At 34.9% G+C, this 26,485-nt stretch overlaps 1 long non-coding RNA gene across 1 annotated transcript in view; it reads left to right on the top strand.

The window, feature by feature from the left end:
- Window positions 1–15,139, top strand: part of LOC144579670 (uncharacterized) — a 393,106-nt gene extending 377,967 nt beyond the window's left edge. Inside the window, exon 3 of the long non-coding RNA XR_013527809.1 lies at window positions 14,902–15,139. This is a non-coding gene — a long non-coding RNA (uncharacterized LOC144579670). The remainder of the gene's footprint in view (window positions 1–14,901) is intronic.
- Window positions 15,140–26,485: the final 11,346 nt, after the last annotated feature.

Here is a 26,485-nt window from a genome sequence, read left to right as displayed (position 1 = left end):
ATGTGCTACTGTGCTCCAGCCTGGGCAACAGAGCAAGACTCCATTTCAAAAAAGAAAAAAAAAGTAAACACTTAAATACATACATGAAAACAATACTCATCACTTTATTACCTTATCAAATATGAAACTACAATGATAGGATCAATTGACACAGCATTATCTATGTAATGTCCTAACTAAAAGATTTACATTAATTGAATCTTGGGGAAAATGAGTCAAAAGTAAATATAGTTGGAGGATGGTGGATCGTTACTAGGTTAAAGTAGTTTAAAGAGTCATGAAAACCAATTAGAATGACTTTTGAGTCATTAATGTTTAGCTGTAATGTGTATTATTGTGACACATGGGAAATTTTAGTATGATCTGTATAATAAATAACAGTATTTTAACATGTTAACTTTCACAATAGAGAGGATTTATTATAGTCATGTATCAGTATGCCTGCCTTGTTAAGGAAATACTTCCAAACAATTTTTGTGACAGACTTTTGTATTATGCACAAGAATTTTTCTACTCTGCTGTTGAGAGCGTAAATTAGTTTAATCACTTGGGAGAAAATTTGACATCATCTAATAAACTAGAATATGTTCATGCCTTCTTGGACATAATTGAGCACAAATACAGCAGGTATGTTGCAATAATGCTCATGTCAGCAATTTTTTAATAGCAAAAACTTGAATAAACATAAGTACCCATCAACAAGATTCAGAATAAATGTGTTTGGTGTATTTATAAAGTGGAATATTACAAAATACTATACAGAAGTGGAAATGAAGGAACTATACACTCTTTACCATAGTAACAAGAATGATTGAGAAAAGCTAGATGCAAACATATGTATACAGATATACATATTTATAGATTATAAATATAAAAACTATATACTCTTTAAAATATAAAAAAATGAAAACCTGATGCAAACATATGTATACACATATATGTATTTATAGATTTAAAGCATACAAATGTAATATGTGTTGCAAAAGTATAATAAAGAGCACACACATATTAAACATAATATTCAGAATAGTGATTATCCTTGGGGAAAGAAGAAGAAAAAAGATAACACTGGGGAGGGATACAGTAAAGGCATTAGAAACATTGTCAAAGTTTCTTTTTTCTAAAAGTGGCATCAATTTTGGATATATACGACTTATGGAAAACATACCAAAAACAAAGCCACACATAAAGAATGGAAAAGATAAAATATAAACATTGTATACTATGCCAATTGAAAAAAATAGCTCCCTAGAAAATATAAGCATCCTAAAATGTTATGTATCTTAAAGTCTTAGCAAAAGCAAATTAAAAACTGACTGGATTATAGAAGAAAATTAAATATTTGGTATTTATGGTGATACATTGTATTTTAATTATTATTTTTTTTAATTTCAGCTTTTATTTTGAATTCAGGTTTTTTACAGGTATGTATTGCATGATGCTGAGGTCTGGAGTATGATTGATCCTGTCACCCAGGTATTGAGAGCATAGTACCCAACAGGTAGTTTTTCAACCCTTGCCCCACTTCTTCTCTCTCTCCTCTGGTATCCCCAGTGTCTATTGTTGCTATACATTTTTCTTCTTCTCCTCCTCCTCCTCCTCTTCTTTCTTTTTTCTTCTTTCTTCTTTCTTCCTTCTTCCTTCTTCCTTCTTTCCTCCTCCTCCTCCTCCTCCTTCTTCTTCTTCTTCTTTTTCTTCTTTTCCTTCTTTCTTTTTATCTTTCTTCTTCTTTTTCTTCACTTGCATTTTATGTTTTGGGTACATGTGAAGAACATGCAAGATTGTTGAATAGATACACACATGGCAGTGTGATTTGCTGCCTTCCTCCCCATCACCTATATCTGGCATATCTCCCCATGCTATCTCTCTCCAACTCCCCACCCTCTGCTATCTCTCCCCTATTTTCACCTGACAGACCCTGGTGTGTGATGCTACCCTCCCTGTGTCCATGTGTTCTCACTGTTCAACACCCACCTATGAGTGAGAACATGCAGTGTTTGATTTTCTGTTCCTGTGTCAGTTTGCTGAGAATGATGGTTTCCAGGTTCATCCATGTCCCTACAAAGGATAAGAACTCATTGTTTTTGATGGCTGCATAGTATTCCATGTTGTATATTTGCCACATTTTCCCTGTCCAGTCTATCCTCAATGGGCATTTGGGTTGGTTTCAGGTCTTTGCTATTGTCAACAGTGCTACAATGAACGTTTGTGTGCATCTGTCCTTATAGTAGAATGATTTATAATCTTTTGGATATATACCCAGTAATGGGATGGCTGGGTCAAATGGAATTTCTATTTCTAGGTCCTTGAGGTATTGCCACACTGTCTTTCACCATGGATGAACTAAATTACACTCCCACCAACGTGTAAAAGTGCTCCTATTTCTCCACATCCTCTCCAGTATCTGTTGTCTCCCAATAATTTAACGATCACCAGAAATACCTGAGACTGGATAATTTATAAAGAAAAGAGGCTTAACTGACTCACAGTTCTGCATTGCTCGAGAGGCCTCAGGAAACTTACAATGATGGCAGAAGATACCTTCTTCACAGGGTAGCAGGACAGAGCCAGCATAAGCAGGGGAAATGCCAGACACTTATAAAACCATCAGATCTCATGAGACTCACTCACTGTCATGAAGACAACATGGGGAAAAATGCCCCCATGACACAATCACCTTCACCTGATCCCACCCTTGACACATGGAGATGATGGGGAATATGGGGATTACAATTAAAGATGAGATTTTGAGTGGGGACACAGCCAATTCATATCACACAAAATGTTTTTGTATTTGCTGGTGTCATCTGTAATTTCAGCAGTATTTTGTAGTTTTTCTTTGTGAAGATCTTTAACCATTTTGGTTACTTGTATTCCTTGGCATTTTACTTTATTATTTCTATTATTAATGAGGCTGTATTCTTAATTTGGCTCTCAGCTTGATGGTTATTTGTGTAACTCAATGCTAATGATTTTTAAACATTGATTTTGTACCCTGAACATTTTCTGAAGCTGTTTATTAGTTCCAGGAGCCTTTTGGCAGAATCTTTTGTGGTTTCTAGATATCAAATTACATTATCAGTGAAGAGAGATAGTTTGACCTGTCTTCATGTTTGGATGCCTTATTTCTTTCTTTTGCCTGATTGCTTTCACAAGTACATCCAGTACTTTTATTGAATAGCAGTGGTGAGAGTGCATCCTTGCCTTGTTTCAGTCCTCAAAGGAATGTCTCCAATTTTTAGCTGTTCAATGTAATGTTGACTGTGGGTTTGTCATTGATGCCTCTTATTATTTTGGGGTAGCCTTCTAAGCCTAGTTTCTTGAGGCTTTTTATCATAAAGGGATGTGGGTTTTATTAGAACACTTTTTCCACATCTATTGAAGTTATTGTATGTTTTTTGTTTTTAAATCTGTTTATTTGGTAATTTGCATTTATGGCTTTGCCTGTGTTGAACCAACTTTGCATCTTGGAAATCAATCTTACTTGATTATGATGAATTAACTTTTTGATGTGCTGCTGAATTTGATTTGCTAGTATTTTGTTGAGGATTTTGGGGTCTATGTTTATCAGGAATGTTGATTGCCCATTTTCCTATTTTGTTATATCTTTACCATCCCCCTTTGATATCAGGGTGATGCTGGCTCTGTAATATGAATTAGAGAAGTATCCTCTATTTTTTGAAATAGTTTCAGTAAGATTGGTATCAGCTCTTCATTGTATATCTGATAGAATTTCCCTGTAAATTATGGTGAAAGAGTTTTAAAGTATCTTTATCAGAAAATGATGCTCCAGACAGTGTGTGGCAAAAACAGAGAAGGAATAAACAGAATAGTAATACACTTGAGATAAAACTTAAAAACAAACACATAGCACATTTTATCTTTCAATTTGAAAATATGCATTATTTTAAAGCATAAATTAATATAGTTCAGCTGTGTCCCTACTTAAATTTCATCTTACATTTTCATGTGTTATGGAAGATACCTGATGGGAGGTAATCGAGTCATGGGAGCAGCTCTTTCCCATGATGTTCTCATGACAGTAAGTCTCATGATATCTGATGCTAATTGTAACAGGGAGATTTCCTGCACAACTCTCTCTTTGCTTGCTGCCTTCCATGTAAGGTGTGACTTGCTCTCCTTGCTTTCCACCATGATTGTGAGTCTTCCACAGCCACACGGAACTGTAAGTCCAATTAAACCTCTTTCTTTCGTAAATTGCTTAGCCTTGGGTATGTCTTTATGAGCAGCATGGAAACAGACTAATACAGTAAATTGGTACCAGCAGAATGTGGCACTGCTGAAAAGATACTTGAAAATGTGGAGATCCGGTACCATAAAAACCCTAGAAGGAAATCTAGGCAAAACCATCCAGGACATAGGAGTAGGCAAGGACTTCATGAACAAAACACCAAAAGCATTGGCAACAAAAGCCAAAATAGACAAATGGGACCTAATGAAACTCCACAGCTTCTGCACAGCAAAAGAAACAGTCTCTAGTGTGAATCGGCAACCAACAGAATGGGAAAAAATTTTTGCAGTTTACCCATCTGACAAAGGGCTGATATCCAGAATATACAAAGAACTCAAACAGATTTACAGGAAAAAAACAAACAAGCCCATTCAAAAGTGGGCAAAGGATATGAACAGACACTTTACGAAAGAAGACATATATGAGGCCAACAATCATATGAAAAAATGATCATCGTCACTGGTCATCAGAGATATGCAAATCAAAACCACATTGAGATACCATCTCATGCCAGTTAGAATGGCGATCATTAAAAAATCTGGAGACAACAGATGCTGGAGAGGATGTGGAGAAAAAGGAACACTTTTACACTGTTGGTGGGAGTGTAAATTAGCCCAACCATTGTGGAAGACGGTGTGGCGATTCCTCAAGGCCTTAGAAATAGAAATCCCATTTGACCCAGCAATCCCATTACTGGGTATATATCCAAAGGACTATAAATCGTTCTACTACAAGGACACATGCACACGAATGTTCATTGCAGCACTCTTTACAATAGCAAAGACCTGGAATCAACCCAAATGCCCATCAATGATAGACTGGATTGGGAAAATGTGGCACATATACACCATGGAATATTATGCAGCAATCAGAAATGATGAGTTTGCGTCATTTATAGGGACATGGATGAATCTGGAGAACATCATTCTCAGCAAACTGACACAAGAACAGAAAATGAAACACCGCATATTCTCACTCATAGGCGGGTGATGAAAAATGAGAACACATGGACACAGAGAGGGGAGTACTAAACACTGGGGTCTATAGGGGGAAAAGGGGAGGGCCAGTGGGAGGGGGAAGTGGGGAGGGATTGCCAGGGGAGAAATGCCAAATGTGGGTGAAGGGGAGAAAGCAAACCAAACACACTGCCCTGTGTGTACCTATGCAACTGTATTGCATGCTCTGCACATGTACCCCAAAACCTAAAATGCAATAAAAAAAAACTATTTGTACATAAAAGAATAAAGAACATTTGTACATAAAAAAAAAAAAGAAAATGTGGAGATGACTTTGGAACTGGGTAACAGGTTGGAACAGTTTTGAAGGGCTCAGAAGAAGACACAAAAATGTGGGAAAGTTTGGAAATTTCTTGAGACTTGTTGAAGGGCTTTGACCAAAAGCTGGTAGTGATATGGACAATACAGTACAGGCAGAGGTGTCTCAGATGGTGAGAAGGAACTTGTTTGGAACTAAAGCACAGGTGACTCTTGTTATGTTTCAGAAAAGAGACTTGTGGCATTTTGCCCTTGCCCTAGATATTTGTGGAACTTTGAACTTGAAAAAGATGATTTAGGATATATGGAAGAAGAAATTTTGAAGCATCAAAGCCTTCAAGTTGTGACTTAGGTGCTGTTAAAGGTATTCAATTTTGTAAGGGAAGAAGAGCATAAAAGTTTGGAAAATTTGCAGCCTGATAATGTGATAGAAAAGCACAATCCATTTTCTGAGGAGAAATTCAAGCTGGCTACAGACAATTGAATAAGTAACAAAGAGCAGAATGTTAATCTCCAAGACAATGGGGAAAATGTCTCAGGATTTCTCAGAGATCTTCACAGCAACCCCTCCCCTCATAAACTGAAGGCCTAGAATGGTTTTCTGGGCCAGCACCAGGGTCTCCATGCTGTTTGCAGTCTAGAGACTTGGTGCCCTGCACCCTAGCCACTTCAAATGTGACTAAAAGTGGCCAAGGTACAGCTCATTCTGTTGCTTCAGAATATTGAAGCCCCAAGCCTTAGCAGCTTCCAAGTGGTGTTGAGCCTGCAGTTAACAATTGAGGTTTTGGAACCTTCACTTAGATGTCAGAAGATGTATGGAAATGCCTGGATGCATAGGCAAACGTTTGCTGCAGGGCCCTCATGAAGAACCTCTGCTAGAACAGTGCAGAAGAAAAATGTGGGGTTAGAGCCCCCAAAAATAGTCCCTACTGGGGTACCATCTAGTGGAACTGTGAGAACAGGGCCATCGTCCTCTAGTCCCCACAATGGTAGATCCACCAACAGTTTGCACCATGCCTCTGGAAAAGATGCAGAAATTCAATGCCAGCCCCTGAAAACAAGCATGAAGGTGGCTATACACTGCAAGTCCACAGGGGTGGAGCTGTTCAAGACCATGGGAGCCTACCTCTTACATTAGCATGACCTGGATGTGAGACATAGAGTCAAAGGAGATCATTTTGAAGCTTTAAGATTTGACTGCCCTGCTAGATTTTGGACTTATATGGAGCCTGTATCTCCTTTGTTTTGGACAATGTGTCCCATTTTGAATGTATTATCCAATACCTGTGTTCCCATTGCATCTAGGAAGTAACTAACTTGCTTTTGATTTTGCAGGCTCATAGGTGGAAGAGACTTGCCTTGTCTCAGATGAGACTATTGACTGCACTTTTGAGTTACCACTGAAATGAGTTAATGCTTCAGGGCACTGTTGGTTGGGATTATTTGTTTTAAAATGTGAGAACATGAGACTTGGTAGCGGCGAGGGGCAGAATGATATAGGTTGGCTGTGTCCCCACCCAAATCTCATCTTGAATTCCCATTTGTTGTGGAAGGGACTAGATGGGAGGTAATTGAATCATGAGGGCAGGTCTTTCCCAACTGTTCTTAGGATAGTAAGTCTCATGAGATTTGATAGTTATTATAAGGAGGAGTTTTCCTACCCAAGCTATCTTTGCTTGCTACCATCCATGTAAGACATGCTCTACCTTGCCTTCCACCATGATTGTGAGGTTTCCCCAACCACGTGAAACCATAAGTTCAATTAAACCTCTTTCTTTTGTAAATTGCCCAGTCTTGGATATGTATTTATCAGCAGCATGAAAATGGATTAATATTTATACTAAATAATTTACTATGTGATGTATAGAATATAAGACAGAGCAAATTTCCAAGAATAATTATCACACATATTTTGAATATCAATTGAATAAAATTAGAAACCAAAAATAATGAGATATTCAATTTTTTATTGTAATACAGTTTCATTTTATGGATTTGAATTTTTTAAAGTAATATTTAGAGAAATACAGTTTTATGACGTTGAATCTTCTTAATGTTATTCCATTCCTTCTGTTGAACATTTTAGTAGCGATATCAGCCAATGGTATACAAATAATTATAATAATGAAATGTATAGGTAACAGGGGGATAAAGGCAGAAAACCACATTGCCATGTGTGTACCTATTCAACAATCCTGCATGATTTGCTCACTTACCCCAGAACCTGAAGTAAAGCAAAAAACGTGGGTGAAGGACATGAACAGACAATTTTCAAAAGAAGACATATATGAGGCCAACAAATATATGAAAAATGCTCATCATCACTGGTCATTAGAGAAATGCAAATCAAAACCACATTGAGATACTATCTCACATCGGTTAGAATGGCCATCATTAAAATATCTGGAGACAACAAATGCTGGAGAGGATGTGGAGAAATAGGAACACTTATACACTGTTGGTGGGAGTGTAAATTAGCTCAACCATTGTGGAAGACAGTGTGGCGATTCCTTAAGGGCTTAGAAATAGAAATTCCATTGGACCCAGCAATCCCATTACTGGGTATATAGCCAAAGGATTATAAATCATTCTATTATAAAGACACATGCACACATATGTTCCTTGCAGCACTGTTTACAATAGCAAAGACCTGGAACCAACCCAAATGCCCATTGGTGATAGACTGGACGAGGACAATGTGGCACATATACACCATGGAATATTATGCAGCCATAAAAAACGATGAGTTTGTGTCCTTTGTAGGGACATGAATGAATCTGGAAACCGTCATTCTCAGCAAACTGATACAAGAGCAGAAAATCAAACACCACATGTTCTCACTCATAGGCAGGTGTTGAACAATGAGAACACATGAACACATGGAGGGGAGCATCACACACTGGGGTATGTTGAGGGAGACAAAGGGATGGGCAGCAGGGGGTGGGGAGGTTGGGGAGGGATAACGTGTGGAGAAGTGCCAGATATACGTGATGGGGGGATGAAGGCAGCAAACCACATTGCCATGTATGTACCTAGGCAACAATCCTGCATTTTCTTCACATGTACCCCAGAACCTAAAGTGTAATAATATATAAATAAATAATAAAATAAAGAAACAAAAATAAATAAAATGAAAATTAAAACCACCATGATGCATTTAAAAAAAAAGAAAATCCTAGAATATCTATAAATTTCCACAGAAAATCCAAACAAGGCTATACATTGAAATTAATAATTTACCCACATAATTACATGTTACATTATGTAAAATAAAATAGTTTATATCAACAATATTAAAATTTAAATTGAAATACACATATCCCATTTACCATTACAACAAAATGTATGTATAAATAAGTTAAGACTATGTTAACAGGTTTATTTAAGTATTATAATACATTAGAGAAGACTATATAATTACTGAACAAAATGGTGAGCTGTATCTTGTCTAATCATGGTAAGTGACATGGTTTGTTTTTGTCTCCCCACCCAAAGCTCATCTCAAATTGTAATTCCCACATTTCAAGGGAGGAACCTGATGAGAGGTGTTTTCCTCATGGTGTTCTTGTGATAGTGAGTGAGTTCTAACGAGATCTGATGCTGTTATAAGTATGTGGCAGTTCCTCCTTCTCTCTTTCTCACCTCCCTCCATGATTATTAGTTTTCATAGGCCTCTCCATTCATGAGGAGCTGTGAGTCAATTAAATCAGTTTTCTTTATAAATTACCAAGTTAAATAGCCAGTTAACATCAAATGGCAGTAACCCTAAATTTAAATCGACTAAATCCCCCAATCAAAGTATACAGCCAAAACCTAACAATATGCTACATCCAGACCCACTTTATATCCAAAGATACACAAAAACTCAAAACAAAGGATTGGAGAAAAATTTACCAACCAAATGGAGAGCAAAAATAAATAAATAAACAAAAAGCAGGAGTTGCAATTCTTGCATTTGATAAAACAGATTTCAAAGCAACAAAGATATGGTGGTAAAAGGATCAATGCAACAATAAGAGCTAACGATCCTAACACCCAGATACATAAGACCCATAAAGAGATTTAGACTTAACGAGACAGAAAATTAATAAGGATATCCAGGACTTGAACACAGATCTGGAACAAGTAAACGTAATAAATATTTATAGAGCTCTCCTCTTTAAATACACAAAATATACATTCTCCACTTTAAATACACAAAATATTGATTGGCCATTATTAATACCCATCTTTAGAATAAAGCAATATTCCTGTTCTCTCTCCCTCTCTTTCTTCCTCTCCTTCTCTCCTTTTTTTCTTTAAATAAATAAATAAATAATCAGCAAAAATAAATAAAATAAAATAAAACAGACACACAAAAAAATTACCCAGTCTCAGGGAGGTGTGATTCGTTTTAAGGAATTAGCTCTCCTGATTTTGGGGACTGTTAAGTTTAAAAGTTTGTATAGCAGGCAAGCAGGCTGGGAACTCAGGCAGGAGTTAATGTAGATATCTTGAACATAATTTTCTCTTGCCTTACAAAAATCTAGAATTTTGCTCTTAAGGCCTTTAACTAATTGGATGAGGCCCAATCATATTATCCAGGATAATCTTTACTTAAAGTCAACTGATTGTAGGCACTAATTATAGCTATAAAATATGCTCACACCAATTTCAAGATTAGTATTGGATTAAATAACTGGATAGTATAACCTAACCAAGTTGACACATAAAACTGATGATCACAGCTAAATAATACTGAATACATAGTTCAAAAACATAACAGATATCCCCTACATACCAATTAATATATTCTATCTACTTCTTTAAGTAATTTACATGCTTAATAGATTTAATTTTCACAACAATCTTATGAGATGATTTATCTATCAATTTTATTGCTGAAAATAAGATTTAAAGATATTAAGTCATACAGTCATGATGGCTCAGGTAATAAGTAGCAGGTGTTAGATTAAACATTTATGGTGTACCTTTAAAAAGCAAGCTTTTTTTCACGTTAAATCTGCTCTGTAAATACAAGCATGTGTACACACATACACACAAACACAGAAATCCCACATGAGGAAGAAGAATCTACTGAAATCCTGGTTAATTACGGTTGTCTTTTATCAACAGTCCTTTTCCCCCTGAATCCATTCATTATAGGACATTTATTGCATAATACAGTGTCTGGCACATAACAAGCACACAGTAAAATCTGTTGAATGAATGGTTGTATAAATAAAAGAATAGATGAAAATGAATAACGTGCTCATGGATTGTGTTATTATCTCAGTGAAAGATGACAGTTATTTTAGACAGAAAGTCTTCCTTTTCAAGGATGAGGGGAATATTTTTCATTTTTAAGACAAAATGAAATTTCATCAGTTTTTGATCTAATGTACAATTGCACTGTAAAATATAAGGAAATATGTTAAACCTCTATACCAATATACTGTTTTAGTAGATTATTAATATATGACTTTCCTGTGTAGAAGATGTCCATAAAATTGTTTCTTTTCACCTAAGTTATTTTAATATGAAAAAACACATTTCATTTCATGCTTTTAAACCAAGCTATTAAAATAAATATGTAACCATTTGATAAATAGGAATAAATAACTATTACTCCAAAGATGATGCTGATCAGCAAGTTCCTTGGCTTGTAGGGCAGTGGGGTTCGATTAAAATGTTTGAAAGTACAGCATGGAATGGAAATGAATTAAGAAGAAAAATGAGATGTATTAAAGACTAAATTAACAATTATGTTTTTTTTTTTTTAGAATGGCACCTCATTTGGTGTGGCCCTGTGTATACATTTTATAAGGATTGTACGGAAGTTGTGACACAATATTCACCTATCAAGCCCAAATAAGGACCTGAATAATATATAATAATATATATCAACAGAGAGCCAGGTTCTTTGTACAAGTGGAATCCTTTTCTTGCACCGAGCTGGGGTGTCTACTTCCTCACAGTAGCTTTTGTACATTGGTTTTGAGTTTTAAAATAAAGGTTATCTGTTTGGCTTTGGCCACGTGTTAGCCTCTGTTACTGGTGATTGATGAGAAGCTTGAAATCTAGTTATAACACACACACACCCCTCAGTATGCATATAGAGAATTCAGAAAAAATAATTTATTTTATTGAAAAATATCTGCAATATTATATAAGCCTGTATTTCTCATGTTTTTTTTTTCAAATTTTAGTTAAACTTTCTTAATTTTTACGCATAAAATTTCAAGAACATATACATCTTCTTACATGAAGATAATGAGATAATGTTTCTGATAGGGTAGGTTCAGATATGCAGGAATAGACTGGAGATTGATGCCCAGTCTGGAGCTCTTACACAATGGCTATAATAGTACACTCTGTCCTTTTAATAGTCTCTGCAGCTGTTGCTCTAGGCTCTATATGCTACTGATTTTGTAAATAGTATAATTGTTTCTTTAGAAAGAATGTCTGGTTGATTTTGGAAAGTTCCAATATAAAATTTCTAAATTTTCACATCTGGGGCCAGAATTCTAGCTTGGATTATAAAAATTCACTGTGCTGAAGATCATGATCTCCTTTCAGTTTGTTTTAGAAAATGCAGCTGTGATTTTTTTTCTTGCATTTGTTTTTCTACCTAAATATGATTAGTCAGGTAAATGCTCTTGATGATGATAATTTTCTGAATATTTAAGTTTTGTGTGCAATGAGTCTTGGAGCGGACAGCATCAGTAGATGAGAAAATAAACTGTGAATGCCTTATTTAAGTTTAAAAAAAAGTGCTCAATGTGGTCTAGAATTTTTTCCAAATCAAAACACTTTCTGGTGATTGTCTAATCCAAGTTTGGCCTCCTGGTAACTTCTCTTTTTCTTCGATAAATAATCCAAAGGAATGGGTCCCCTGATGCCTTTTCTTATTCACTCTCTGAAAATAAATGCTGACGAAAATAAATGAAATTTATAATATTCATTATTGGTTCTTAACCATCTATTGAATCTTATGAAAAGATAGCAAGTCAGGCAGGTATTGACCAGTGTAGGGCAGAGAGTCAGTGCTTGGAAGAACAATTAGAAATATGTGAGAATCCTCTCATAGCCATTGGAATCATAGGATACACTGATGTAAAACCCTCTGTCACGTCGACTGAAAGATTAAATGAAAAAAGAATCTGTTAACTATTTCTGCTAAAAAAAATCTAATCAAGTCCCTCACTTCAGCCAGTCTTATTTTTTTTTAATGATGAAATATTTGTGGAATACGTTTCAAGTAGATGGATAAGATAACTGATAAGGGCAATCATAGGGCATTGGCTTTTTTTCGTAGCAAAATTTGAAGGGGAAAACCATTTCCTCATCTCTCATTTTTCTCATGAATTCAATAGAAATAGATGTGGTTGTATTACCTGGAATTATCACATAAAGTACCATGAAAACCCTTAAAGTGAAAAGAATTATTTAAAATCAAAGCTCTCTGTTACCTAAATGATGCCGATATTTTCATGCCTAATGTTTAAATAGACATGGGCTAGATGTAAAAACAGGAACGCATTTCATCTGAAAGAACACCAAATTCTGTTAGAAAATTAAGACACAGTGTTTGGCATACAGTTGAGGTTGAGGCTGCTGTTAATCTTTAACTTTTTATTTATTAGCATTGTGGTCATATTACACTACAAGTATGTCTAATTTAACATTTGCTTTGAAAACAAAACAAAACAAAAACATTTGGTTTGAAGAGGTACAATATTTTAAAAATGGCAAAACTTAAGGAAGGCTTAGTTGTTCTAGTACAAATGTATCTGAACCATAACATTCAGGCTTGACATTTAAGTTCTGAATTTTTACAGTTTACTCGAGGAAAGAAAGATGTCTTAAGGTAGTGTTATTTTATGATTTAGATAGCAAAAGTATCTGCTATTTTTCCCCTACAGTCCATTTGTCATTGATATTTTGTGCCTTTTGCTCAAGAAACAAGAGCAACAACAATAGAAAACAAAAATAAAAAGCATTAGTACCTATTTGAATAGATAAATTGTATTTTACCACATTTATTTTTGTTTTTAAATTTGTAATTCAGAATCAGGTGACCTTTTTATCTTAACATAAAATACAATTATACCTCATGGAAGTAAAAGAAAAAAAAGACACTTTTTTTTAGTAACAGGATTTGTGGAAGATTAATAATTGTGATTTGCATGCACATTTTACTTTGTGGTATTTAAATGAAAAGTAACATGATCTTAAATTTTCATGGGTCACTTTACAGGCTGATAAATCCTGGTAAATTTTCATGGGTAACTTTACAGTCTGATTTTTACATTGATTACAAAATTAAAATGTTAACAATAAGGATTTAAAATAGAACATCACAATTTTTTTCCATTTTATATAAACAGACTGTGAAGTTGTTTTTTACAGAAATGTTAGAATTTATATTTAATATGGTTTTATAGTAGAATACTGTCAAGAAGTCATTCATCTTCCTTTTCAATAGTGTTTTCATCTGCGGTTTTGGAGCAATCTTTTGAAGGTGAAATTCGAAAACTTCTATATTCCATTTTTGAAATGTTTATATGTATTACAATAACATATTTTGTTTTATAATTAACTGGGTTAAAATCTCCTTTATTGTGTTTGCTTCTCAGTCACTTTTTAACTTACCAGATTTTGAATTCCTTTTTAATGGAAAAAAGAAGTGAAATTACTACATATTGTCAAAAGAAAGCATTTATTTGTTAAATATTTATTGAACATCTGTTTCTTTCTGCCACTGTTGTATCTTTGCTAATAAAACAGTAAACAAAATGGACAAATAAATTTCAGTCATCGGGGGAACTAACTTTCTAAAATAGTAGGCAAGACAGTCAATTTCTGAAAATAAGTAAATAAAAAATTAGACAATAATAGTGGTTAGATAAAAAGATGAAAAATTTCAAGATAAGAGTTTATAATTTTAAATGGGGTCATCAGGGAAGTCATTCCTGAAAAGGTAACAATTTAACAAATATCTGAAGGGAGATAATAAGTGAGCCATGCAGACAACTAGACCGGGAATTTTGAGAGCAATCAGCAAATGCAAAAACCCTGAGGCAGGAGCAAGCCGCCTGTGTTTCAGGAAGAAAACAGAAAAGTCTCTGTTAGTGATATATTTTTATTTTTTCATAAAAATGTGAAAGTTCAGTTTCCAAACTTATTTAAATTATTATTTGCAATTAACATGTCAACAAAATAAGGAGAATGTATGTATATAATCTCAAAGAAAATACATTGATATTCATAGCAGATGTTGCTTCAGTAGAAAAATATTTAGAAAAAAGGGATATTGGAATTACATGATGCTCAATATCGGTCAGTCTTTTTCTGAAGTCTTGTGTGACATTTTAGGTATTTTGTTTTCAACAGGCTACAGATTACTAGAAGCCTAACACAGAGAAAAGATGTTATACTAAGGGGACTTAAGACCACATCATATAAAGAGCAATGCCAGGATATTGGGTCTGCAGTTGAAAAGTCTTCCAAGGAGGAAAGGGAACAGAGAAAATGATGGCTCTCAACTATTCGATATTTTTTTATTGAATGGATGCAAAACAGAGATAAATTTGTTACTGAATACAACTAAATAAAGGACTGTTTGGAAACATTTAATGAGTAAGTATTATTCCTTTCATTAAGCTATACTTTTTTTTGGAATGTATTATTTCTGGGAATGACTACCAGAAAAATTTGAGATCTTAGATACACCTCATTTGTTCTAGCTAGTGTATACTTACATATTTCATAATATAGTTATGAAAATAAAGTATAAAGATAATCTAGTATAATTTTGGAAATATTAGGTACTTAGTGTCTGTTGAAGGGAAGGAGTGAGGAAAGAAAAAGCGAAAAGCAAGAGATAAAAAAACTTAAATATTTTGTCAACAGTAACCATGATACTAAATCTGCAAATCATTCTTGAGCTATATAACTCAACTCCTTACTTGTACATTGCTCTTATGTAGTTCAAGTTTTAATTTGACATTTTGCAGGTCACCCAAGAGTAGTTACTCTATCAGTATGTTTTTATAACTCTTAATAAAGGGCTGTTTTAAAATCACAGTTAGCTCTTGCTATTACCTATTGAAGTTGTGATTATTTCTATTGTGCAGCCAAGGAAACTGAAATTTCAGGGAACAAAGTCACTTGTGGTGAGTTATACAATTCCTAAGGATCATCTCTAGATTCCACACTATTAGCCCTCCATGGGCATCTAAGAATCCCATTAAGTGCAACACAAAGTCAAGGGTTCTAACAGTGAAAGCCATCTGAGATTGGAGTGTACTAACCTCACAAGGAAGTGAAAGTATTATTTTAGGTGGTCAGTGACACACTGGATCTTCATTGGTTGATGATCCTAATTCTAAGGTCCACATACTAATGCTAATGAGTAGTGATTGTAAGTTGTATATATGTAAAAAGAATCAGAATTCTTTATGATCTTCTTTCTGGTATACTTAGAGATAACGTTTTTAATTCCATATGGGTTTTTGAATCAATTTTGTTTCATTTTCATATATTACACTCTTAGTCATTAGGCCTATTTTCCCAAATCAAAATTGATAGGTTACTCACACACAAAAAAGATAAAAGCTAGACTTTTTGCTATGTGTTTATTATATTTGAATTACATTAGAAACTAAAGACATCTCCTAGTGAATATGCCCCTTAACATCTAATGATAGCTACTTTATAAAAGGTTTATTTTTCACGTTGCCTAGAATATTTGATTTAACCAAAAGTTCCTGAAAAATCTATTCTTGCACTTATCTCTTCAAATGTTGAGTCTTTTGGTTACAGAAGTGGACGCTCAGGCTTTTGAAAGCCAAAACACTTCTCACTAAAATATTAGAATATATTTTCCAGCCTACCTTTTATAAATTGAGCCCTTCTTTGTTGTGATGTTAACTTATGATTCTCTCTGTTTCTAAGTGAACCACAGCAGGAATTCTTACCTGCTGTTTAGATTTGCCCCAGAGAATAGAAACTTCAAAGATGTGTACTTTTAGGTCTAACATAAAAGGGAGACATAGGTACATATTTTATAAATGGTATTCAAACTACGCATGACAGACCAGAGCTCGGTAGATAGACACCTCATTAGAAATGTCTCTGCTGCTCGGTTTTCTCAAAATATAGATTTCATAAAATGTTTTCTATTTTCTCTAATTTTTTCATGGTTGTCCAATTATCAAATAAAATTTTCTACTAAGAAGCATGTTCTTGTAGTCTTTTCCATGTATAAGAATATAGTTTTTCCAATTAAAATAATATTCATATTCATAGTAAATAAATGCATTTATTTATTGATTATGTAGGTTCAGGGCCTCTACATGCTGATCTAGTTTAGAGATCTCTCATTAAACTTATTTTTTTTCCTGTCCTCGCTATGTGAGTCTAGATAAAAAGCCCTGTCTTTTTCTTTACTGACAAGTAAGAAAAGGGCTCTTTTGTTTGTCTATGAAAATTCACTGAATTATTAAAGAGAAAAGGATTTTTGCTACAGCATTGAAGATACTGTGTTAATTTCTAGATAGCCCTCTCTGAGAGCTGTTTGGCCATTTAAGCTACTGGTATTCCATCTTCCCACCATGTTGTTTGCTCTCCTCATTCCCAGCTCTTCTTGTTCTCCAGTGTCTAGCTCTGTGTTATTTTCTCTATGAAATCCTTGTCCATTCATAAAGAGATGGCATTTAGGCATCTCTCTCTCTTTCTTTTTCTCTTCAATTCTTCATGTTCCATAATAAGCAGTTCCCATCTCTCTTCAACAGAATCTTTTAGTGACTAATCACCTATATTTAGTCTATCCCGGGTTTGGGATTTTGTTTATTTCATTTAAAGTTATTATAAGTCATGTGATAATGAATATCTTTGTGCTATAGGTTATTTACTCATTTACTTATTTTGAGACGGAGTCTCACTCTGTCGCCAGGGTGGAGTGAAGTGGCATGATCTTGGCTCACTGCAACCTCCACCTCCCGAGTTCCAGTGATTCTCCTGCCTCAGCCTCAGGAGTAGCTGGGACTGCAGGCACATGCCACCACGCCCAGCTAAGTTTCCTATTTTTAGTAGAGATGGGGTTTCACCATGTTGGCCAGGATGGTCTTGATCTCTTGACCTCGTGATATGCCTGTCTCGGCTTCACAAAGTGCCGGGATTACAGGCATGACCCAAAATGCCCAGAATGTAGCTACTTTTATAAAATTAAATAAAAACTATTTTCTTTGATTTTTATTTTTTTCAAACATTATGGTCCTTTCTTCTGAGGTCAGTATTACTTTTAGAGAGAAGCTGGTAGTAGTAAACTTAGGTTTAATTGTTCCTGTCCTATAGATAATCAGCCTGCTTCTGACTACCTTAAGTACAAGTCAATATGGAAGAGAAGTGGCAAGGACAGTAGTAATAGACTCATACAAGGGCAGCCAGAACTTCTTCCCCCACCCCCTATTTTTTCTGAGATTGAGTTTTGTTCTTGTTGCCCAGGCTAGAGGGCAGTGGTGAGATCTTAGCTCGCCACAAACTCTGCCTCCCGGGTTCAAGTGATTCTCCTGTCTCAGCCTCCCAAGTAGCTGGGATTACAGGCATGCACTACCATGCCCCGCTAATTTTGTATTTCTAGTCAAGATGGGGTTTCTCCACATTGGGCAGGATGGTCTTGAACTCCCGACCTCAGGTGATCTGCCCACTTGGCCTCCCAAAGTGCTGGGATTACAGGTGTGAGCCACTGTACCCGGCCAGAACTTTTCTAATATTACAGTGTAGGGGTGGCTGTTTAATGTTGCCCAGAGCCCCCCGTCAGGAGAGACTTGATACAGATTCTGGGAATCTTGCCAGCTAGAGCTCTCAGCTATCTTCCTTTCTGGTAATTGTCCTCAAGTGAAGAAAGCGTCTTTGACAAAAGTCACAGTCTTCCCCCAGGAGTATCTTGTATCCATTGACTAGCCATTAAGAAGTATAAAGTTCTGGGCCGGGCACGGTGGCTCAAGCCTGTAATCCCAGCACTTTGGGAGGCCGAGGCGGGTGGATCACGAGGTTAACAGATCGAGACCATCCTGGTCAACAAGGTGAAACCCCATCTCTACTAAAAAATACAAAAAAATTAGCTGGGCATGGTGGCGCGTGCCTGTAATCCCAGCTATCCAGGAGGCTGAGGCAAGAGAATTGCCTGAACCCAGAAGGCGGAGGTTGCGGTGAGCCGAGATCGCACCATTGCACTCCAGCCTGGGTAACAAGAGCGAAATTCCATATCAAAAAAAAAAAAAAAAAAAAAAAAAAAAAAGAAGTATAAAGTTCTGGCCCCTTGTTTAAAGGAGAGACAACTCTGAAGTGTTGCTATAGCTCCAGAACTTCCTGTAGGAACAGCTGAGGGACTATGTCACAGTTCATCTTCTACCTCTGCACAATCTTGTTTCCCTTACCCTCTTAGAGCTATATTCATTTACCCCTATAAACAGCCTGGTTGTAAATCTCAGCATATCAGAGCTATATCTCCCATTAGCTGGTTAACAATGAGCTGTATTTATGGTGGGAGAGCACCAAAGGGTTCTGCCATGCACTTTTGCTGTAATTGTTTAAATTTACAGTTATTGGGATGGGATAACTATGTGATAAAATGCATTGGCTTATGCAATATCTCACAGTTTTTAGAGAAATTATAAGGACTTTGGAACTGATTATCTGTTACTAGAGCCACTGATGCATTGTTGAAAGAGGCTTGCAAAACAACAACAAAGAAAGCCTGTAACTAATCAATATAAGAACACATTTGAAAGCCAGAGTTAGTAGATAAAAAAGCTGTCTTCTCCTAAACCAGAGGTCAAAGTTTATGGAGGGGAGTACTAGACACTGGGGACTACTGGGGGGGAAAGGAGAGGGACAGCGGGAGGGGGAGCTGTGGAGGGACAGCCTGGGGAGAAATGCCAAATGTGGGTGAAGGGGAGAAAGGAAGCAAAACACATTGCCATGTGTGTACCTATGCAACTGTCTTGCATGTTCTGCACATGTACCCCAAAACCTAAAATGCAATAAAAATTAAAAAAAAAAATTTAGAGCTTAAAACATACAAGAAGCAGAGTTCCAGAGATGGTAGAATTATCAACCCTCGTGTGTTTGATATCCGAAGATCCAGGCTCCAGGTGTTAAGGATTGGACACTAAAGTTGACATGGGGACAACTGAGTCAATACACTCCAAATTCTTGAATTCTCAGACATCTCTTAATCCCCTGGGCTTAATTCTCACTATTGACTCTGGCATTCTCTATTTGTTTGAAAATAATGCAGAGATTTTCTCTTGCAAAAATATATTACCACCTTAGCATACTCACCATCTATCTTCTTCTGGCTACTGGGATCAAGGTTAAAATATGCAGCAATCAGAAATGATGAGTTTGTGTCGTTTGTAGGGACATGGATGAATCTGGAGAACATCATTCTCAGCTAACTGACACAAGAACAGAAAATGAAACACCGCATATTCTCACTCATAGGCGGGTGATGAAAAATGAGAACACATGGACACAGAGAGGGAAGTACTAAACACTAGGGTCTATTGGGGGGAAAAGGGGAGGGATAGCCTGGGGAGAAATGCCAAATGTGGGTGAAGGGGAGAAAGGAAGCAAAACACACTGCCATGTGTGTACCTACGCAACTGTCTTGCATGTTCTGCACATGTACCCCAAAACCTAAAATGCAATAAAAAAAAATTCCAGCTGGCAAAATATTAGACTTTCTAAAAGAGAAGAGTGTGTCTTCTCTGAAGAAGCCACAGGATATAACCAAGTCCAAGCAAGAGATGGGAGAGAATATATGGGAATAGGTCTTGTTAGAACAAGGTATATAGAAATAAAGTTGAATAAGAGTATGTCTATTAATGTGTGAGCTGTCTCCAAAAATATAGAGCTTAATGTCTGACAAGGCCCTAGAGAGATATTAGTAATATGCAGGTAGATTTGCTGTTGGAAGTTTCAAAAAGTAATAGGAAATCAAAAGATGTCAAAAAATGGGCATGCTAAAGTGGCTATACCACCTTAAATTAGAAATTCTACCTGTCAACTATGTTCCAAGAGAGGGCCTGGATGACACTCTAATTACCAAAATAATAGAGAGTGCCCTGGTGAGAAGAGTGCAAGAATCATCCAGACACTCAGTAGTGGCTGTCTTCTGTAGTCCAGTACTGAGAGTAGGCCATATTATAGAACTAGGCTCTCTGATAACAATAGGAATAACAGAATTATTAATAATTCAGGTCAGGTATCAGGTACTAACCATAAAAAGCAAGAGGGTGCAATTACTTTAATAAGTGGGAAGATAGAATTGGCAGCTCAAGATCTTGACTCATAATATGACTTACAGAGCACAAAATTCTTAGGATCAAGATAGATGAGTATCTGATATGAATTTTGTTCAACCCAGGCAACCAAAGGATATCAAAATCGATTATTTGACGACTGAATGCAGAGGCCCTAATTTTTTTTTAATGGGAAATAGCCTGCCTAATATCCAGATCTGAGCTACAATTAAGATCTGGAACTTACTGGCTAAAAAGCAATTATCTTTTGAGAGGTAATTACCTTTTACCTTGCAACATGGTGATGAGTGTAAACAGTAATGATGCCTTCAGTCATTTCCCCAAAATATCTAAAACAAAGCTTTAGTTTGAGTAACGTGGGTAACTGTCTATCAGTCACTTTCTAATAAAAACAATTTAAGCAAAAACAAACAAACAAAAACAGGAGTTGTAACTTTCCTCTCTGACAAAATAGACTTTAACAGTAACAAAGACTAAAAGAAACAAAGAAGGTCATTACATAATGGTAAAAGGATCAATGCAACAATAGGAGTCAATGATCATAAATATATATGCACCCAATATAGGAGCACCCAGATACATAAGACACGTTCTTAATGACTTATAAAGAGACTTGGACTCCCGCACAATAATAGCGGGAGACTTTGACACCACATTGTTAATATTTGACGGATCAGCGAGATAGAAAATTAACAGAAATATCTATGATTTGAACTCAGACCTGGAACAAGTAAACTCAGTAAATATTTCACCCCAGGTCCACAGAACATACATTTTTCTCAGTATCACGTAACACCTATTTTGAAAGTGACCACATAATTGTAAGTAAATCATTCTTCAGCATCTGCATAGCATTTCACAGACTTAAATGAAATATTGGTTGGCTGTTTGTTTGTTATTTTCTTCCCTTATTCCTTCCTGTCTCTGCTGTTAAGCACAGTTATCTGCATAAAAGAGGTTTTAATACCTGTTTTTAGATTGCATTCCAGTCTGGGCAATAGAGCAAGGCTCCTGTTCTCTCTCCCCCTTTCTCTTTCTCCTTCTTTCTTTCTTTCAAAAAAAAAAAAAAAACAATTTAAGAACTGGGGACACGTGGTCCAAATTGTCAAATAAAAATCACCATGGCCTTTGTTAGAGTGGCTACATGGGAATGGTGACCAGGAAATAAATGGATTCGTGGCCCAGAATGGCTCACAGTAAGCCCATTGCTTTTATGGACTCACATAGTAGTCATTTCTCTTGCTGTACATACATATTTTAAAGCACACATATTTATTTTTTGATAATTACAAATTTGCATGCAATTCTAAGACAGAATGTAGAAATACCATAACATTTTGCAAAACTATGCTATCACAACAAAGATATTGCCATTGATTTAGTCAAGATATTGAAAATTTCAATCACCGCAAGAGTCCCTCTTGTTACCTTTTTGTAGCCTCATCTGCTTCCATATAGTTCTCACAACCTTCGAAAACACTGAAAACCACTAGTCTTTTATTTGCATAATTTTAGAATTTTCATTTGATATGAATGAGATTATATGGTATGAAACATTTTCAGATTGTATTATTTTTCACTCAATATAATACTCTGAGATTCATAGAAGTTGCTTAACCATTCATACACTGAAGGACATTTGGACTCTTACCGGGTTTTGCTAATCATCAATAAAGTTGCTATAAATAATTTGTGCATAAATTTTTGTGTGAACATAATTTTTATTTCTCTGCTATAAATTCTCAGAGGTACAACTCTGAGTTTTATGTTAGGTATGTTTACGTTCATGTTGTTTTGTAGTTGTTATTGCTGTTATGTTTTGTTTTTAAAGAAACTGCACAACCATTGTTCAGAGTGGGCTGTGCCATTTTACATTTCCACTGGTGATGTATGAGTAATCTGGCTTCCCTGAATCCTTGTTGTCACTGTATTTTATTTTAGCTATTCTTATAGGTGTGATATCTCATTGGGCTTTACATAAAAATTTCTCTAATGGTTAATGACATTGAACATCTTTTCATGTGCTTATTTGCCATCTGGGCATTTTCTTGTGAAATGGCTTTTCATGTCTTCTCCCATTTTCTCATTAGATTGTTTGCTCTCTTACTGTTGAGTTTTGAGAACTTTTAAAAAATGTATTGTAGATATAGTGCTTTTTTGGATACGTAGTTTGTAGCTTATATCATTGTCCTCTGAACAGGGTCTTCTGCAGATAATGAAACAAAATTGATGACCAATTTATTATTGTTTGCTTTGTATGGATTATGTTTTTGATGTCAAGGCCAAAATTACTTGTATTCCTCTAGATCCTAAAGATATCTTTAGAGCTTTATGGTATTACATTTACATTTAGAATTCATGATTCATTTTTAATTAAAATTTGCATAATGCCTGAGATTTAGTTCAAGATTTATTTTCTCCCACATGAATGTCTAATTACTCCAACATCATTTGTTGAAAAGGCAGTCACTCCATTGAATTTCTTTGCTCTTCATCAAAGTTCAGTTGGGCATATTCTTGTGCTTTTTAGATTTCTCTATTTTGTGTAATTAATGTATATGTATATCTTCCCACCAGTAACCAACAGTCTTGGTTACTACAGCTATCTAATAGGTCTTGAAATCAGGTAGACTGATTTCTCCACATTTTATTTTCATGAAAATTTTCTTAGCTACTCTAGCTCTTTATTTTTTAATGTAAATTTTAATCTTTCTGTATCTATAAAAGTCATCATAATTGATAGGAATTACATTAAATGTATATATCAGTTGAGAGATAATGAACATCTTTTGTATGACTCTTTCAATTCAAAATACAGTATCATCTCCCTCATTTTGACATATCCTTGAATATCTTTTGTCTATGGTGAATAGTTTTCTGCATAGATGTCCTATACGTGTTTTGTTACATTTACACCTCTAAGTATTTAATTTTTTGAAAAAGTTTTACATTGTATTGCATTTTAAATTGTGGCATCTGTGGGTTATTGCTAGAATAGAGAAATAAATTTGGTGATTATCTCTATCTTATGTCCTGTGATCCTCCATGTAGAGAAGCTTTATTTTTTTATATTTTGATTTACATGTGTTCTATGTCCACTGTTCTGTTTGTTGCACTACTGAGACCTTCCAGCTTTGCACTGAATAAGAGTAGTGGAAGCAGACACTCTTGCCTTATTCCCAAACTTATGTCTAAGGTATTTAATCTTTCACTACAAGATATAAAATTAGCTGTAGGTATTTTGTAGATGCTATTCATCAAGTTCAGGAATTGCTCCTCTAATTATTTTTATTATTTTTTTGAGAATTGAGGAATTGCTTCTCTAATTATTTTTATTATTTTTTGAGAATTGTTCTTGCAAATAATTGTTCAATGTTGTAAAATGCTTTCTCTGCAACAATGAATGTAATCATGTGATATTTATTCTTTAGCCTGTTAATTTGGTTAATTGTACTGATTGACTCTGAAATACTGAAACAGCCTTTTGTCCCTGGAATAAATTCTACTTGGTGATAGTGTATAATTCACTTTTTTACATGCTTTACTTATATTTGCTATTATAATATTTAGTTAAGAATATTTATATCTATATACATGAGGGATATATAGGGGTATGAGGGATATTGATCTGTAGTTTTCGTTATTTTGTAATTCTGGTTTGGAACCAGGGTAATACTCACTTCATTAAAAAAGTGGCAAGTGACAATTCCTTTTCTATTTATAAAGTGGTTGTAAACAATTGGTGTTATCTTTTTGATGATGGTAGGGTCTGTAATTATATGTCCTATTTCATTCCTGTTACTGATAATGTTTGTCTTTACTCCTTTTTCTTTGCCAGCCTTGCTAGAGAATTTTCAATTTTATTCTTTTAAAAATGCTAGGTCTATTTTATTGATTTTTTCTATTTTTTTCCTCTTTTCAAGTTTACTGGTTTCTGCCCTTATCTTTTTTTTTCCTTAGACTTGCTGTAAATTTATTTTGCTGTTTCTCTTTCTACTATCTTGAAGTGAAAGCTAATTCATTGATTTGAGACTTTTCTTCTTTTCTATTGTATACATTGAGTGCTACAAATATCTCTTCAGTACTGCTTTAGTTGCATTCCATACATTGTATTATATATTTTACTTTCATTTACATTCTGTTTAACGTATATTTTGATTCCCCTAGAGACTACCTCTTTAATCCATGAATTATTCAGAAATGTATTTGGTTACTACATGTTTGGAGAACTTCTTACATTCTGTTATTAATTTAGTTTGACTCCATTGTGATTAGAACACACTTTGTATGATTTTAATTCTTACTTTTATGGTCCAGGAAATAACCTGTCACAGGTTACATATTGTGGGAACTATAAATGAATGCATATTCTGCTGTGATTGGGAAAAGTATTTCTATAAATGTCAATTAGATTTTCCCTATTTAATAATGTTGCCGAGGTTATTTATATGTTTACTGATTTTCTGTCATCTAATTCTTATACTAATCATGAGAGAGGAGTTTTAAAGTCTCCTACTATAACTTTGCATTTGTTTATTTTTGCTGGCAGTTCTATCAATTTTTGCTTCACCTATTTTGCAGCTCTGTTTTTTAGTGCATATGCATTTAGGGTTGTTATGTCTTCTGTGGAAGTATGCCAATTTTAATATTATATAATTATCTCTTTGTTTCTAGTAAAACTCTCTCCTCTGAAGTATATTTTATTATTAATAAACTTCTGTTTCCTTTTCACAAATATTGCATGATGTATCTTTTTCATTCTTTTGTTTTATTTTAGATTTTTCTTTTTCTTTTTAAGTGTTTATGGATTTATTGGTATAAATGCAGTTGTGTTACATGGATCTATTGACTAGTGGTGAAGTCTGGACTTTTAGTTTACCCATCACCTGGATAATGTGCATTGTACCCAATAAGTAGTATTTCATCTCCTAATTTCCTCCCATTCTCACATCTTTTGGACTCTCTAGTGTCTAATATTATACTCTGAGTGTTCCTATATACCCACTATTTAGCTCCCACTAATTAGTGAGAACATGTGTTTTCAACTTTCTGTTTCTGAGTCATTTTATTAAGGATAATGGCCTCAATTTCTGTTGATATTGCTGCAGAATACATGGTTTTATTATTTTTATGGCCAAATAATGTTCCATTTGGATGTATCTATATATACTACATTTTAATTCCTATCATTCCTTCATTGACAATTAGGTTGATTCTATGACTTTGCTATTGTTAATATTGCCTGATAAGCATATGAGTGCAGGTGTCTTTTTGATAAAATGATTTACTTTCCTTTAGTAGATACAAGTTCTATTGTGACTCTTCAAGAAATCTTTGTATGGTTTTCCATAGAGGTGGTACTAAGACATATTTCCTGCAACATTATATAAGTGTCACCTCTTCTCTGCAGTCTCATTAACTTCTGGTTCTTTTGACATTTTAATTGCCATTTGAACTGGCATAAGATGGTGTCACATTGTGGCTTTAATTTTCATTTTTCTAATGATTATTAATCAAGAGAAATATTTTATTTGTTTGTTGGGCACTTGCATGTCTTCTTTTTAAAAAAGCTTCTTAATATCCTTTGCCCACTTTTTAATAGTGTTATTTGTTTTTATCTTGTTTAGTTGTTTGAATTTCTTGTA

The sequence above is a fragment of the Callithrix jacchus genome, chromosome 16 (assembly GCF_049354715.1).
Source record: "Callithrix jacchus isolate 240 chromosome 16, calJac240_pri, whole genome shotgun sequence".
Lineage (NCBI taxonomy): Eukaryota > Metazoa > Chordata > Mammalia > Primates > Cebidae > Callithrix > Callithrix jacchus.
The sequence above is the reverse complement of the archived record's forward strand: the minus strand, read 5'-3'. Positions and strand labels throughout refer to the sequence as shown.